The sequence below is a fragment of the Pleurodeles waltl genome, chromosome 2_2 (genome assembly GCF_031143425.1).
Source record: "Pleurodeles waltl isolate 20211129_DDA chromosome 2_2, aPleWal1.hap1.20221129, whole genome shotgun sequence".
NCBI lineage: Eukaryota > Metazoa > Chordata > Amphibia > Caudata > Salamandridae > Pleurodeles > Pleurodeles waltl.
The window spans coordinates 265,674,071-265,688,044 of NC_090439.1; positions in this window are offsets into that span (position 1 = coordinate 265,674,071).

Genomic DNA, 13,974 nt, shown 5'->3' on the forward strand with positions numbered 1-13,974 from the left:
ACAGCGGAAACAGTACACAGAAGGGAAACCACTCACCTCTCGACACCCAACGAGGAACAAGGACGCCATGGAGCCCGAGATACACGTACTGCCCATGCTGGTCTTCCTCCTGCTTTATCAGGAGCAGGACAGACGCCGTCGACGACCACAGTGAGTACTGCACCTACAACACAGGGGAAGGGGGAGGGAAAAGAGAGTGACACACACACGCAACATGCCATACCCCCACCCTCACCAACAACACCATACGCACAAATACATGCATCAACATTACATTTACACCCCGTCACCCCCTGGAATAATGCAAGGACAAAATTAAATGATTGTAACAAGTGTAATCATCGAAAAAACAGATAGGCCAAAATTAAAATCATCAGTATATACAAATATGTACACCAACTACACAAGTCCGGGTAGTGTACCAATCATTGTCCGTGGACCAGTGGTCCCAAAATGCATGGGCGAGCCCTCACAAGATACCTGACACGAAACGGAGAGAACACTGCTGGGCCATCAAATCGAAATTAAACAGGCACCTCAGGGGGAAGGGTAGGAGGGCACCTTAGCCGGATGAACGCACAAAGCCGCTGCTGCACGAGGGGGCTCCATGCCCACTGCTCCATCCTGGGGAGTGAAAAGCCACAGTCTCTCAAGTCTTTCCAGTGGGTGGTTTGCCCACTGCTCTCTCCTGGGAGTGCAAAGCCATAGTCTCTCAAGTCTTTCCAGTGGGTGGTTTGCCCACTGCTCTATCCTGGGGAGTGCAAAGCCACAGTCTCTCAAGTGGATAACAGTCTCCACTGGCTCTGGAGGGGGCGTGGTGCCCAAAGTGCTTCATCCTGCCAAGGACTGAGGTAGTGGATGTCTTTCTCCTCTGGTTCTGTAGGGGTGCCAGAGCGCTTCATCCTGCCATGGACTGGGGTAGTGGATGCAGTTCTCATCTGGTTGTGGAGGGGGCTTGGTGCCCAGAGTGCTCCACATGCAGTGTGGCTGGTCCCATTACCTCACATGGGTGTGTGTGCCACGAGATTGCCTAGGAACAGGTAGCATGATATGACATGGAGGCAGAGACATACCCCACCATGCTGCGGCTTCGCCTTCCACCTCCAGGTGCAAACAGTGATGAGAGTCATGCCTCATGGAATCTGGCCAGGGTCCAAGAAGTCTACTCCAGCCTCGGACGGCTGCCCACTGGGGATGGTAGCCAAGTCAGCAGTGGTGCCACTGTCCGAGCAAGTCGCAGGGCTGGTGGCGGTGCTTGCGGTGGTGTCTGTGGCGGAGGTACTGGTGGTGGTGCATGTGTCAGGACCTGTTGAGGGACACAGCAAGAGGTCTCCTGCAGCCTCGGACGGCTTACCACTGGGGAAGATGCTGGGACTGTTGGTGAGGCTACAGACGTGCAGGTGGAGGTGCAGGAGGCTGTGCTGGTGGCGATGCAGGTGGCAGTGCTGGTGGGGGTGCTGGTGGCGGTACAGGTGGCGGTGTTCACTGCCGTACAGGTTGGTGTAGTGGTTGACAGAAGGGGTGACTCTAGTCCCTCAGTCGGAGCACCGTGCCCTGTCCTGACCTGCTCTTTGGCTTGTGTCCCTTCCCCACCTTTGATGGTGCCGCAGGTGTCTTGCCACTGTCCCCTTTTGTTTTGGATGAGCCCTTGATGGGTGGTAGGTGCGGTTTCTCCCTCTGGGATGTGGACACCTTCTTCACCTTGGCAGGTGGCGGAATGTCCTTGGCTTCTCTACATGGCACACTGGCAGCCCTGAGGGGTGGTGCACTCGATGACCCCACAGTTGCTGGCACCACTGTGCCTGGGGATTTGGTGGCTGAGGTGCTTGGCTGGGACCTGGAAAGCCTGGCCATAGGGGATGGACAGGGGGAGGTGTAGGGAAGAGGTCAATATTAGCCAGCAAAAGCGTCTTAGACACACTGGGATGGGAAGATGGAGGGGGTTTGGGAGTGGAGGAAGAGGTAGTGGTTGTAGGAGGTGTACGTTTGCTGAATTTGGGTGAAGGTGCATGGTCCGGAGGCTGTTGGGAGGTGGATGGCTGTTGGGTGGGTGTGTGCCTGCGTATGTGTAGTTTGGGAGGAGGGCTCACAGACACACTGGGAGAGGACACTGGGGATGTGTGAATGGCAGTGGGAATGGTGATTGCACATGAGCGGTGTGTGGTGATGGGCGTGCTGGTGATGGAGGTAGTGGCTGAGGATATAGTGCATGCAGGTGTGAGTGGAGATGACAATGGGAGGAAGAAGGAGGATGTGGAGGAGGGGTACACAGTGAAGGCAGTGGATGTTGCTGTGTCTGCATGGGGATGGTGCTTGTGTGAGTGCTTGTGGGATGTGTGGTGCTTATGTTTGCCATGTCCACTCTTGTGTGTTGATGAGTGTGCATGCTGGTCTGATGGTGTGCTTGGGATAGGCTGAGGTACAGGGGATTGGGTCTGGGTAGAGGAAGTTGGAGGGGGGAGGCTGGACACAGGGACAATGGCTGCCATCAGTGCTGAGGCCAGAGACTGAAATGCTCTCTGTCGGGCTGCCTGCCCAGAATGAATGCCCTCCAGGTATACATTTGTTTGTTGCAAATGCCTCTCAACACCCTGGATGGCATTCAAAATGGTAGATTGCCCAACAGTGAGGGATCTCAGTAGGTCAATAGCCTCCTCACTGAGGGCAGCAGGGCTGACTTGGGCAGGGGCTGAGGTGCCTGGGGTGAAGGAGATGCCCACCCTCCTGGGTGAGCGGGCACGGGACACACAATGAGGGGCTGCTGGGAGGGTGGTGCTGTACCTGTTGATTTGGTGGGCACAGAGGTGCCCGCCACCGCAAGGGAGCTCCCATCAGAGGAGGAGTCGCTGTCGCTGGTGTATGCTCCTGTCCCCGTCGTGGAGCTCCCCTCGTCCTCCGTCCCACTGGTGACTTCAGACTCTGTTGCTTCACCATCCAGGGCCATGTGGATTGCAGCTCCCTCATGCTCCGGTGCCAATGCTCCTCTGCCAGATGATGCTAAGGCACGCAAGAACAGGGAGACAAAACAAAAAGGGGGGAAAGACAGAAGAAACATGTTCAGTGCATGCAACACCACTACCGTTGGCGGACACAACACACAGGGAGTAGCCCTATGCACTAAGCCATGCACTAACAGTTCCTAGCAATTTCACATGGCCATGGGGGGGCGAGGCATAGGCCCAATTGCTGCACACCTGGAAGTCACAGGAGCCTGATTAGGTGTAGATGGCTATTACCAGTAGTGGGGTTGGAGTGCCACAGAGCCTGCCTTATAAGGGACCTAGCCTACAAAGTTCACGGTGGCCTAGGGGAACCCACAGCCCACTTTGAACACCTAGACACCTCGTAAACCGCGCAGAGTCAGTTGAAGGAGAGTGTACTCACCCTCTTGTGGCTGCTGTGATGCCCTCAAGCGCCCATCCAACTGATAGGCCACCACTAGGATCCGATACATGAAGGGGGGTCATGGTGCGACGGGCACCCCTTCCACGTTGGGAGGCCATCCCCAGCTGGGCCTCTGCCATCTTCGTGCTCCAGCGGTGCAGGTCCTCCCATCTTTTATGGCAGTGGGTGCTCGGTCTATGGTAGACCCCCATGGTCCAGACGTCCTTGGCGATGGCACGTCAAATTCCCTTCTTCTGGTGGGCGCTGACCTAGAGGAAAAGTGAAGCAAAAGTGGATGTTTCTATCCCGTACATTTCATCTCACGCATTGCCAAACACCTCCCACCCTGGCTCAGACATACATACACACACAATCCTGGCATGCTGGCCTGTCCCCCACCCTACCCTCTTCCATCCACGACACTCCATACACTCATGTGCCATCCTCCATGCTCACAGTGTACTCCCCTGTTTGTCTGGAGGACCGTACAGTTACGTGTACTGGGGAAGGACCCCATCCACCAGTTTCTCCAACTCCTCCGAAGTGAAGGCAGGGGCCCTTTCCCCAGGCACTGTAGCCATCGTCGCTTCCAGATACAGGTCACAGCAGCACTTGCAGTGTATGTCCTCTCCTGTTGAAGGTCAGGTATCAAGTGAGTGAACAGTAAGATAATGGCAGCCACGTCCACGGCGGTGCATACCGTCACCACCAGCGTACATCGTCATTGGCTCCTGGGACCCATAGGGCCCAATGTTAATCAATGCTGAATTGTGCTGCGGTCTTCAACCATGTGGTGTACATCGCAGGAGCAGTTACCTCATTTCCCCTTGTCCCAACTTACAGGTCAGGCAGCCGCCATTTCAGGGGGCCACCTTAAAAACTGTGTCACACCTATTTAGGCCTGGAATATGGACCGATAAAGGCACATTGCGAATTTCCAATGTTTTAGCAAATAACACATTGTGATACCTAAGTGATGGATGACCCTCTGCTCACTGTTCTCCTCAATAGGGCACGTCTCCTGGGGCAGGTGATGAGATGGCGGCATCTTCTGGTGTACAGACCCCTTGTGGACCTGTCGACAATGGAAGAGAGACGCATTATTATCACCTACAAACTTGATCGTGCAACAATCATTGAACTGTGTGCCCAGTTGGAGCCAGACCTGATTTCAGCTATCCGCCATCCCACAGGAATCCCCCCTCAAGTGCAGGTTCTGTCTGTACTCCATTTCCTGGCCAGTGGGTCTTTTCAAACAACAGTAGCCATGGCATCAGGGATGTCCCAGCCAATGTTCTCTAATGTGTTGTTGAGAGTGTTATCTGCCCAGCTGAAGCACATGCACAGCTACATCATTTTCCCTCAGGTTGAGGATTTTCCCACAGTGAAAGGTGACTTTTATGCCCTGGGACATATCTCCAAAATCATTGGTGCCATTGATGGTACACATGTGGCATTTGTCCCCCCCCATGAATGAATAGGTGTACAGAAACCGGAAAAGCTACCATTCACTGAATGTGCAGATGGGGTGTTTGGCAGACAAGTACAGCTCCCACGTGAATGCCAAGTATCCTGGCTCTGTGCATGATGCTTACATTTAAAGGAATAGCAGCATCCCTTATGTGATGGGGCAAATCCAGAGGCACTGGGTGTGGCTAATAGGTGAGCCCAAGGTCCAAATACAGTTGACATAAGTGTCTGGCTATGGGTTTGTCCCTAAGGGTTAGTGTCTGTCTAACAGTTGTCCCTCGACATTTGTAGGTGACTCTGGTTACTCCAACCTTTCATGGCTACTGACCCCAGTGAGGAATCCCAGGACAAGGACAGAGGAATGGTAAAATGAGGCACATGGGTGAACTAGGAGGATTATAGAACGCACCTTCGGCCTCCTGAAAGCCAGATTCCGGTGCCTCCATCTCACAGGTGGCTCCCTATACTACTCACTGAAGAAGTTGTGCCAGATCATCGTGGCCTGCTGTATGTTGCAAAACCTGGCACCAGGTGCCTTTTCTGCAGGAGGATGGGCCAGATGCTGGTCTTGTGGCAGCTGTGGAGCCTGTGGACAGTGAAGAAGAGGAGGCAGAAGAAGAAGATGTTGACAACCAAAACAACATCATCATGCAATACTTCCAGTGAGACACAGGTAAGAAGATGTAATTGCTTCGCACATCTCATACTATTGTTGGAGCTAGCATAAGTCTGTCAATTTCACTCAGTGTATGGACCCTGACTTGTTACTTTGCCTTTCCATTTCACAGATCTGGCTCCCACTTTGTGCCCTCTGCTATGTTTACTGCTGACCTACAGCTGTGTAACATTGGTATGTGAACAAGTACATTGACATTGCTATATTCCAGAGATATTGCAATTACACATTTGTGAAAGCACAGACTGACTCCAGATTGTTTTGTAATTCAAGTGTGTTTATTTCTGTGCAAATAAGTGGAGGGGTGTGTGAAATGGGCTGGGGTGATGGTGGAGAAATGTCCATGGCAGAGTCCAGTCTATTTGTTTTACAGGTGCATTGTCGAATGTGGCATAGGAAGTGGAGCAATGGCAGTTTAAGGTGGACAGGATGTCAAAGTGGGACAGAAGGGTGACACTCAGGGAGTTCTTATTTCCTGGCGGGGGTCTTGCCAATGTTCTCTGCCTTGTTCCTGGATCTCAGGGACCGTTTGCGGGGTGGTTCTCCTTCTGCAAGGGGTGGGGTGCTGGTGGCCTGTTGTTCCTGTGACAGTGCCTCCTGTCCACTAGCTCCGGCGGAGGTGGAGGGCTGTTCATCGTCCAGGCTAGTGTCAGGGGCTCATTGGTGTGCCACTGTGTCCCTCCTGGTGTTGACAAGGTCTGCCAGCACCCCTGCAATGGTGACCAGGGTGGTGCTGATGGACTTCAAGTCCTCCCTGATCCCCAGGTAGTGTTCCTCCTGCAGCCGTTGGGTCTCCTGAAACTTGGCCAGTACCCTGCCTATGGTCTCCTGGGACTGGTGGTAAGCTTCCATGATGTTGGAGAGTGCCTCGTGGAGAGTGGGTTCCCTGGGCACAGCAGTCCTCCCTGCTTCCCTGTTATCCTGTGCCTTTGTCCTCTGAACAGTGTGTCCACTGCCACTGCCCCCAGGTCCCGGATCATCCTGTGTTAGCGGGTTTGCCGGGGTTCATTGTAGTGGTGGACGCACTGCTGGTTGATGTGTCCTGGGGACAGAGGGATGGGCCCACTAGGTGGTTGTTGTGCTGGTATTTCCTGAGGGGGAGGCTCTGTGGTGGTATGGGACTGTGTCAGGGGAACCGACTGTCCCGAGGTCCCCGATAGGCCGGGCTGGTCATCTTGATCCAGGCGTGCAGAGCTGCTGTCATCACTGTGGGCCTCTTCTGTGGGGGGACAGGATATGTCTGGCACCTCCTGTCTGGTGACGTTGGATATGGGTCCTGTTGGGGTGTGAATGCATAATCTTAGTATCTGTGTGTGCCATCTTGTGCATTGGGTGAGTTAACCTCTACTCTTGTGCTTGCATTATTGCAGTGGCCCGTGTGTGATTGGTGATTTTGGGGCAAGAGTGAGTCTTTCTACTGGACATGCTTTGGTGATGGGTGTCCATGCATTGGTGTTACATGCAGGGCTTGATTTTGGGATGTGTGGGCTGTGGTAGTGGGGTATCTGTGGGGTGTTGGGATGATGGGAGTGAGGGTGGGAGTATGTGATGGCATGCAGGTGGGGTGGGGGATATGGTATTTAAGATTTGACGTACCAGAGTCCAGTCCTCCTGCTACTCCTGCGAGGCCCTCAGGATGCATGATCGCCAAGACTTGCTCCTCCCATAATGTTAGTTGTGGGGGAGGAGGTAGGGGTCCACCGCCAGTCCTCTGTACAGCAATCTGGTGTCTGGATACCACGGAATGCACCTTCCCCCGTAGGTCGTTCCCCCTCTTTCTGATGTCATCCCGTGTTCTTGAATGCTTTCCCACTGCGTTGCCCCGGTCGACAATTCTCCGCCATAGCTCCATCTTCTTTGCAAAGGATGTCTGCTGCACCTGTGATCTGAATAGCTGTGGCTTTACCCGGATGATTTCTTCCACCATGACCCTGAGCTCCTCCTTAGAAAACCTGGGGTGTCTTTGAGGTACCATGGTGTGGTGTGGGTGATGTGTGAGGTGCTGTCTGTTGTGATGTGTGAGGGGATGTGTTGGTGTGTGTTGTTTGAGGTGCATGGATGTTGTATAAGTGATGGTGTTGTGTGTCTGTGGATGCTGGTGTTGTGTTAGTTAATCTCTCTCTCTGGCCTTCTTTCAAATTTTTGGTTGTAAGGGTTTGTGGGTGATGTGGGTGTGTGCTTTATATTGGATTGGGTTTGTGGGTGTGGTGTTTGTATGTGTATCAGGTGTGTGTATTTTGAATTGTCCAATGTGGTTGTGTTTTGTAAATGTGTTTGAGCGCGGCGGTGTGTACCGCCAATGGATTACTGTGGTTGAAAGAACGCCGCATTGATTCGTGGGTTGTGATAGTGTGGGCGTATTCCTGTTGGCGTGACGGTGTGGTTTTGGTATCGCCAGTTTATCACTGACCTTTAATGTGGGGGACTTGTGTGGGTGTCTATATTGTGCCGGATTCCGAGCTGTGAGTCATAATACCTGTAGCGGAGTTCCGCAGCCGCAACAGTATGTTGGCGGTCTTCTGCACAGCAGAAAGCGTGATTTACCGCCAGGGTTGTAATGAGTGCCTTTATGTCCATTCTCAGCCAGACTGTTTACAATGCAATAGTATCTTGTTTACAGGCTTCTTGGGTTTTCAACACCAACAATAGGCTACCGATGTATGGACTATGGCTGAATTGCAGGGCCTGACCAGGGACTCCAGATCCTTCTTGAGAATATGATTGAAGATGGAGGGACTTTCAGTATACCCTTGTGGGACTCATCATGCCAAAATACAATTGACGAACCGAAATTCCAAGAGTAACTGACTGTCCTCATGCAACCATATAGCAAAAAAAATCCTTGTACAAATCTAAAACCATGAACTACTCAGCCTCAAATAAAACCTCAAACACATCACAGCCGGGTTTGGTACCACAGGGCAACAGAGAACAGCAATGGTGTTGACTTTCCTCAAATTTTGAACTTGCAATATTTACCACTCGACTTCAGTGAGCCCAAACTTGGAAAAGTGCACGGATTCACCATAATCTCATTCAGAATACCTTGTTGGATCATAAACTCAATGATGGGTAATCCCAGCAATTGTCTCAGGTGCCAAATTATATTGGGGTGTTCTAGGATATTCAGCATTTGGCTTCACTGTGATTCAAACAGGGTCAACCCCAATCACTCACCAGTATGAAGGTGACATCCTCATCATGAGTCTGCATTTCTACATCTTCCAGCGTAAATTAGATGACACGGTTAAGCTTGCAAAGGAGGCGTCTCTCCAAGAGACTCACTGGGCTAGAATCACACCCCACAAATCAGTGACAGTATTTTCACAGGTACTTCTTTGGTTTCTGGGGTTGTCATGTGTTTGTTCACAATTCCTATAACTTGGATCATTTTTGCAGAGATGGGTAGGTTTGGGAATTCTATTATTCTCAGCAAAGAATGAGTAGCACCAGTGTTAACCAAAAATGACACAAGGTGGCCGTTCACTTCACCATCTACAGATAAATCACTCTGGTATACCTCCAAGACTGAGCCAAGAATGCAATCTTCCTCCCCCTCATGCACCAACAGGCTGACTGATTGGAGCTATGGTTCTCAGATATCTCAAACATGGGATACGGTTGGAAGGGATTATTGTCTTGAAATGCATTTGAATTCATGCTTGAAACTTGATTGCAATTTGATCTGGGGCAAATTATATTCCACTGTGGAATCGGGCTGTGGAACCTGCATCGTTGGAGCTTGTGGTACATCGAAATTCTGCACTCTCTGTCTCTGCACATTTTGAATCTGTATGGGGTTATTACTCAGGGGCTGCACAAACCCCGAATTCCAGGATTGTTCAAATGGATTCAGATGACATTCGCTCTTCCAATGCTCCAACTTGTTGCAAAAATGACAAGGGTTTGTCTTCTTCAGACCACCGATATCCATCCCTGTATTAGGATCAATTGGAACACCTCAACCTCTACTCTGTATCACAGTAGCTTCCTGCTGATATGTTTTTGCATAGTACCAACAATCCCTACAAAAAGCTGGGCCTGATTACTTCTCTGAGCAGCTTTTATCAGTGCAGCCATCAACACTTTCTTCAGTTTCATTTATATGTCATCACTGCAGTACTTTGCATATCTGAAATTATCTTCAACTGATTTATTCTACCAACAAATCAAATGCTGCTGAAACATCATGCTTATTTCAGGTCTCAATCCTGTTGCAGACCTCGACCCAAAATGTCCCATATCCTTTGGTTTAAGTGTCTCCATTGCACTATACTACGTGAACGTCTGCAACAATCTCTCATAGTAAGCATGAATTGAATCTTTGGGTTCCTGACTCAGATTGTCAATCTTAATCCAATCACAATCTTTATTTGTAAAATCTTCAATGTAAAAAATGCCATCACCTGTTGCTACTTTCTTATCAACAACGGCAAAGGGCCTTTTGTCACTTGGCCTCTCATTGGTTCTCTCTCAGGCCATTCCATGGCTATCTTTCATTCTGCCCACAGGTCACGCAGGACCACAATGTCAAACAGAGTATTCAAATTGACCCACAATACTTGTGAAATCGTCATGCATTGCTCAACCTGCTTGCACCAGTCTACTGGGTTTTCCCTCACCTTTGGAAAATTGTTAGTGCTCAAAGACACATGAACATAACCTTCACTTTTCACTTCTTTCAACAGGAAATTGGATGTGGTCACCTCTCCTTCTACAAGAGGTGGCAGTTCCCCTGTCTGTCTTTTCAGTTTGTTCTTTCTCACCCATAGACTTTCCCATTTATCCAACTCATTCCATTTTCAAATATACTGAATAAGCTCTTTATTTTGGATTTTCATCCCATATCGGCTATGTCTTCTTCATTAAAGCATACAAGGTAGCTCCTGTGCATGGCTTTGGTCTTGTACACATCTATATCATATTTTAGAGCCAACTCAGGAACTTTGTCAGAAACTTATCCTGCACATCTAGTAACATCCTTACACATGAATATAAGCTCATTTTCTTGGTAAGAGTCTAAATAAGTTAATCCAACCCTTCTAATCATCTCTTCCAATGTCAACTTCAGTTTAACCACATCCACCAAGTTCTCTTTCATAGGTGACTGAATCATTCCCTGACTCAACTCAGAACTCCCGCTATCACTCGAAGGAGCATTAACAACTTTCAATCATTCATCTATTTCCTAGCGCTAAGACTCCGTTACACTATAGGAACATTATACATATTCCCATCTCCATGGGTACAACTTCTGGAATTTAAAGGTGGCTCCCCTACCGGTGTACCAGAAGTTGGCATGGCATTCTCTCACGTGTTCCTAAGAAATGCACCCTGTATGATTCAAAGTTGAATCAGCACTCAGCACACATGGAACACTCTTGTTTTTTGGGGGGATAAGAAGAACAAATCCTCTCATATCGGGACTCACATCAGCATTATATGAAGCACCTGCTGCACTAGGGACAGTATTTCCTGAGAGTTCAGACTTGTACATAGGAGCCACAGGACCAATAGTAACTGGGACAGTAAGAACATCAGCAGTGTTTGGGGTAGTGAAGCTAGCAGGAACACAAACCTTCTCCCATAGGTTCATGATGCGCATTCACAGGAGTAACCTCCACTGAGCCAGGATTCACATTTATTGGGGCAGTCGCTAATCCAAGATTCCCACCATCATTAATCCTATCTCTACCCTTCCCTGGAGTATCATTATACGGAGGTGGATGTTCTGACAATAATGCATCTAGCAGGCTATCACCTGAATCACTATCACTGATCTCACTCATATAATCTGCCTCGTTTCTGTAGGAAAGTACCATCTTGCCTGGCATGTTACCCCCATTTTTCACTGTATATATGTTGTTTTAGTTGTATGTGTCACTGGGACCCTGGTAACCCAGGGCCCCAGTGCTCATAAGTGTGCCTGAATGTGTTACCTGTGTAGTGACTAACTGTCTCACTGAGGCTCTGCTAATCAGAACCTCAGTGGTTATGCTCTCTCATTTCTTTCCAAATTGTCACTAACAGGCTAGTGACCATTTTTACCAATTTACATTGGCTTACTGGAACACCCTTATAATTCCCTAGTATATGGTACTGAGGTACCCAGGGTATTGGGGTTCCAGGAGATCCCTATGGGCTGCAGCATTTCTTTTGCCACCCATAGGGAGCTCTGACAAATCTTACACAGGCCTGCCACTGCAGCCTGAGTGAAATAACGTCCACGTTATTTCACAGCCATTTTACACTGCACTTAAGTAACTTATAAGTCAGCTATATGTCTAACCTTTACCTGGTAAAGGTTAGGTGCAAAGTTACTTAGTGTGAGGGCACCCTGGCACTAGCCAAGGTGCCCCCACATTGTTCAGAGCCAATTCACTGAACTTTGTGAGTGCGGGGACACCATTACACGCGTGCACTACATATAGGTCACTACCTATATGTAGCTTCACCATGGTAACTCCGAATATGGCCATGTAACATGTCTATGATCATGGAATTGCCCCCTCTATGCCATCCTGGCATTGTTGGTACAATTCCATGATCCCAGTGGTCTGTAGCACAGACCCTGGTACTGCCAGACTGCCCTTCCTGGGGTTTCTCTGCAGCTGCTGCTGCTGCCAACCCCTCAGACAGGCAGCTGCCCTCCTGGGGTCCAGCCAGGCCTGGCCCAGGATGGCAGAACAAAGAACTTCCTCTGAGAGAGGGTGTGACACCCTCTCCCTTTGGAAAATGGTGTGAAGGCAGGGGAGGAGTAGCCTCCCCCAGCCTCTGGAAATGCTTTGTTGGGCACAGATGTGCCCAATTCTGCATAAGCCAGTCTACACCGGTTCAGGGACCCCTTAGCCCCTGCTCTGGCGCGAAACTGGACAAAGGAAAGGGGAGTGACCACTCCCCTGACCTGCACCTCCCCTGGGAGGTGTCCAGAGCTCCTCCAGTGTGCTCCAGACCTCTGCGATCTTGGAAACAGAGGTGCTGCTGGCACACTGGACTGCTCTGAGTGGCCAGTGCCACCAGGTGACGTCAGAGACTCCTGCTGAAAGGCTCCTTCAGGTGTTAGTAGCCTTTCCTCTCTCCTAGGTAGCCAAACCCTCTTTTCTTGCTATTTAGGGTCTCTGTCTCTGGGGAAACTTTAGATAACGAATGCATGAGCTCAGCCGAGTTCCTCTGCATCTCCCTCTTCACCTTCTGATAAGGAATCGACCGCTGACCGCGCTGGAAGCCTGCAAACCTGCAACATAGTAGCAAAGACGACTACTGCAACTCTGTAACGCTGATCCTACCGCCTTCTCGACTGTTTTCCTGCTTGTGCATGCTGTGGGGGTAGTCTGCCTCCTCTCTGCACCAGAAGCTCCGAAGAAATCTCCCGTGGGTCGACGGAATCTTCCCCCTGCAACCGCAGGCACCAAAAAGCTGCATTACCGGTCCCTTGGGTCTCCTCTCAGCACGACGAGCGAGGTCCCTCGAATCCAGCGACACCGTCCAAGTGACCCCCACAGTCCAGTGACTCTTCAGCCCAAGTTTGGTGGAGGTAAGTCCTTGCCTCACCTCGCTGGGCTGCATTGCTGGGAACCGTGACTTTGCAAGCTACTCCGGCCCCTGTGCACTTCCGGCGGAAATCCTTCGTGCACAGCCAAGCCTGGGTCCACGGCACTCTAACCTGCATTGCACGACTTTCTAAGTTGGTCTCCGGCGACGTGGGACTCCTTTGTGCAACTTCGGCGAGCACCGTTTCACGCATCCTCGTAGTGCCTGTTTCTGGCACTTCTCCGGGTGCTACCTGCTTCAGTGAGGGCTCTTTGTCTTGCTCGACGTCCCCTCTCTCTGCAGGTCCAATTTGCGACCTCCTGGTCCCTCCTGGGCCCCAGCAGCGTCCAAAAACGCAAAACGCACGATTTGCGTGTAGCAAGGCTTGTTGGCGTCCATCCGGCGGGAAAACACTTCTGCACGACTCTCCAAGGCGTGGGGGATCCATCCTCCAAAGGGGAAGTGTAAGGAAATGCCTCCTTGGCATGGTTGCCCCCTGACTTTTTGCCTTTGCTGATGCTATGTTTACAATTGAAAGTGTGCTGAGGCCTGCTAACCTGGCCCCAGCACCAGTGTTCTTTCCCTAACCTGTACTTTTGTATCCACAATTGGCAGACCCTGGCATCCAGATAAGTCCCTTGTAACTGGTACTTCTAGTACCAAGGGCCCTGATGCCAAGGAAGGTCTCTAAGGGCTGCAGCATGTCTTATGCCACCCTGGAGACCTCTCACTCAGCACAGACACACTGCTTGCCAGCTTGTGTGTGCTAGTGAGGACAAAACGAGTAAGTCGACATGGCACTCCCCTCAGGGTGCCATGCCAGCCTCTCACTGCCTATGCAGTATAGGTAAGACACCCCTCTAGCAGGCCTTACAGCCCTAAGGCAGGGTGCACTATACCATAGGTGAGGGTAC